At 48.1% G+C, this 2500-nt stretch overlaps 1 non-coding gene and 12 pseudogenes across 1 annotated transcript; all 13 read right to left on the bottom strand.

Moving 5' to 3' along the window:
* Positions 1–64: 64 nt before the first annotated feature.
* Positions 65–183, bottom strand: LOC142121991 (5S ribosomal RNA; annotated as a pseudogene).
* An 83-nt stretch (positions 184–266) lies between these two features.
* LOC142121819 (5S ribosomal RNA) lies at positions 267–385 on the bottom strand (annotated as a pseudogene).
* An 83-nt stretch (positions 386–468) lies between these two features.
* On the bottom strand, positions 469–587 carry LOC142121871 (5S ribosomal RNA; annotated as a pseudogene).
* A 71-nt stretch (positions 588–658) lies between these two features.
* On the bottom strand, positions 659–777 carry LOC142121832 (5S ribosomal RNA; annotated as a pseudogene).
* An 82-nt stretch (positions 778–859) lies between these two features.
* Positions 860–978, bottom strand: LOC142122017 (5S ribosomal RNA; annotated as a pseudogene).
* Positions 979–1049: 71 nt separating this feature from the next.
* LOC142122089 (5S ribosomal RNA) lies at positions 1050–1168 on the bottom strand (annotated as a pseudogene).
* An 82-nt stretch (positions 1169–1250) lies between these two features.
* On the bottom strand, positions 1251–1369 carry LOC142121911 (5S ribosomal RNA; annotated as a pseudogene).
* An 84-nt stretch (positions 1370–1453) lies between these two features.
* LOC142122012 (5S ribosomal RNA) lies at positions 1454–1572 on the bottom strand (annotated as a pseudogene).
* An 83-nt stretch (positions 1573–1655) lies between these two features.
* LOC142121866 (5S ribosomal RNA) lies at positions 1656–1774 on the bottom strand (annotated as a pseudogene).
* An 81-nt stretch (positions 1775–1855) lies between these two features.
* Positions 1856–1974, bottom strand: LOC142122038 (5S ribosomal RNA; annotated as a pseudogene).
* Positions 1975–2057: 83 nt separating this feature from the next.
* Positions 2058–2176, bottom strand: LOC142122102 (5S ribosomal RNA). The gene has a single exon (XR_012684044.1). It is a non-coding gene; the product is annotated as a 5S ribosomal RNA (ribosomal RNA).
* A 71-nt stretch (positions 2177–2247) lies between these two features.
* LOC142121941 (5S ribosomal RNA) lies at positions 2248–2366 on the bottom strand (annotated as a pseudogene).
* An 81-nt stretch (positions 2367–2447) lies between these two features.
* LOC142122018 (5S ribosomal RNA) overlaps positions 2448–2500 on the bottom strand; it is a 119-nt pseudogene continuing 66 nt past the window's right edge.

Raw genomic sequence — 2500 nt, forward strand, 5'->3', positions numbered from 1 at the left:
CTACATCTCTTATACATCTCAAAACCAGCATTGAAGGAAGCAAGAACAAGAGAGAGAAAAAAATGGCCTATGGCACCTGGCATTCCCAGGTGGTCTCCCATCCAAGTACTAACCAGGCCTGACCCTGCTTAGCTTCCAAGATCAGGCGAGATTGGGCTTGTTCAGGGTGGTGTGGCTGTAGGTATTGGTTATCTACTGATCTACATCTCTTATTCATCTCAAAACCAGCATTGAAGGAAGCAAGAACAAGAGAGAGAAAAAAAAAATGCCTACGGCACCTGGTATTCCCAGGTGGTCTCCCATCCAAGTACTAACCAGGCCCGGCCCTGCTTAACTTCCAAGATCAGACAAGATTGGGCTTGTTCAGGGCGGTGTGGCTGTAGGTGTTGGTTGCGTACAGACCTACATCTCTTATACATCTCAAAACCAGCATTGAAGGAAGCAAGAACAAGAGAGAGAGAAAAAAAAGGCCTACAGCACCTGGTATTCCCAGGTGGTCTCCCACCCAAGTACTAACCAGGCCCGGCCCTGCTTAGCTTCGAAGATCAGGCGAGATTGGGCTTGTTCAGGGTGGTGTGGCTGTAGGTATTTGTTGCCTACTGACCTACATCTCAAAACCAGCATTGAAGGAAGCAAGAACAAGAGAGAGAAAAAAAAAGGCCTACGGCACCTGGTATTCCCAGGTGGTCTCCCATCCAACTACTAACCAGGCCCAGCCCTGCTTAGCTTCCAAGATCAGGTGAGATTGGGCTTGTTCAGGGTGGTGTGGCTGTAGGTATTGGTTATCTACTGACCTACATCTCTTATTCATCTCAAAACCAGCATTGAAGGTAGCAAGAACAAGAGAGAGAAAAAAAAATGCCTACGGCACCTGGTATTCCCAGGTAGTCTCCCATCCAAGTACTAACCAGGCCCGGCCCTGCTTAGCTTCCAAGATCAGGCGAGTTTGGACTTGTTCAGGGTGGTGTGGCTGTAGGTATTTGTTGCCTACTGACCTACATCTCAAAACCAGCATTGAAGGAAGCAAGAACAAGAGAGAGAAAAAAAAAGGCCTATGGCAACTGGTATTCCCAGGTGGTCTCCCATCCAACTACTAACCAGGCCTGGCTCTGCTTAGCTTCCAAGATCAGGCGAGATTGGGCTTGTTCAGGGTGGTGTGGCTGTAGGTATTGGTTATTTACTGACCTACATCTCTTATTCATCTCAAAACCAGCATTGAAGGAAGCAAGAACAAGAGAGAGAAAAAAAAATGCCTACGGCACCTGGTATTCCCAGGTAGTCTCCCATCCAAGTACTAACCAGGCCCGGCCCTGCTTAGCTTCCAAGATCAGACAAGATTGGGCTTGTTCAGGGTGGTGTGGCTGTAGGTGTTGGTTGCTTACAGACCTACATCTCTTATACATCTCAAAACCAGCATTGAAGGAAGCAAGAACAAGAGAGAGAGGAAAAAAAAGGCCTACAGCACCTGGTATTCCCAGGTGGTCTCCCATCCAAGTACTAACCAGGCCTGGCCCTGCTTAGCTTTCAAGATCAGGCGAGATCCGGCTTGTTCAGGGTGGTGTGGCTGTAGGTGTTGGTTGCTTACAGACCTACATCTCTTATACATCTCAAAACCAGCATTGAAGGAAGCAAGAACAAGAGAGAGAGAAAAAAAAGGCCTACAGCACCTGGTATTCCCAGGTGGTCTCCCATCCAAGTACTAACCAGGCCCTAACCTGCTTAGCTTCCAAGATTAGACGAGATTGGGCTTGATCAGGGTGGTGTGGCTGTAGGTATTGGTTGCCTACTGACCTACATCTCTTATACATCTCAAAACCAGCATTGAAGTAAGCAAGAACAAGAGAGAGAAAAAAATGGCCTATGGCACCTGGTATTCCCAGGTGGTCTCCCATCTAAGTACTAACCAGGCACGGCCCTGCTTAGCTTCCCAGATCAGACGAGATTGGGCTTGTTCAGGGCGGTGTGGCTGTAGGTGTTGGTTGTTTACAGACCTACATCTCTTATACATCTCAAAACCAGCATTGAAGGAAGCAAGAACAAGAGAGAGAGAAAAAAAAGGCCTACAGCACCTGGTATTCCCAGGTGGTCTCCCACCCAAGTACTAACCAGGCCCGGCCCTGCTTAGCTTCCAAGATCAGGCGAGATTGGGCTTGTTCAGGGTGGTGTGGCTGTAGGTATTTGTTGCCTACTGACCTACATCTCAAAACCAGCATTGAAGGAAGCAAGAACAAGAGAGAGAAAAAAAAAGGCCTACGGCACCTGGTATTCCCAGGTGGTCTCCCATCCAACTACTAACCAGGCCCAGCCCTGCTTAGCTTCAAAGATCAGGTGAGATTGGGCTTGTTCAGGGTGGTGTGGCTGTAGGTATTGGTTATCTACTGACCTACATCTCTTATTCATCTCAAAACCAGCATTGAAGGTAGCAAGAACAAGAGAGAGAAAAAAAATGCCTACGGCACCTGGTATTCCCAGGTAGTCTCCCATCCAAGTACTAACCAGG

Source organism: Mixophyes fleayi, unplaced genomic scaffold, assembly GCF_038048845.1.
Source record: "Mixophyes fleayi isolate aMixFle1 unplaced genomic scaffold, aMixFle1.hap1 Scaffold_2183, whole genome shotgun sequence".
In the NCBI taxonomy this organism is placed as follows: Eukaryota; Metazoa; Chordata; class Amphibia; order Anura; family Limnodynastidae; genus Mixophyes; species Mixophyes fleayi.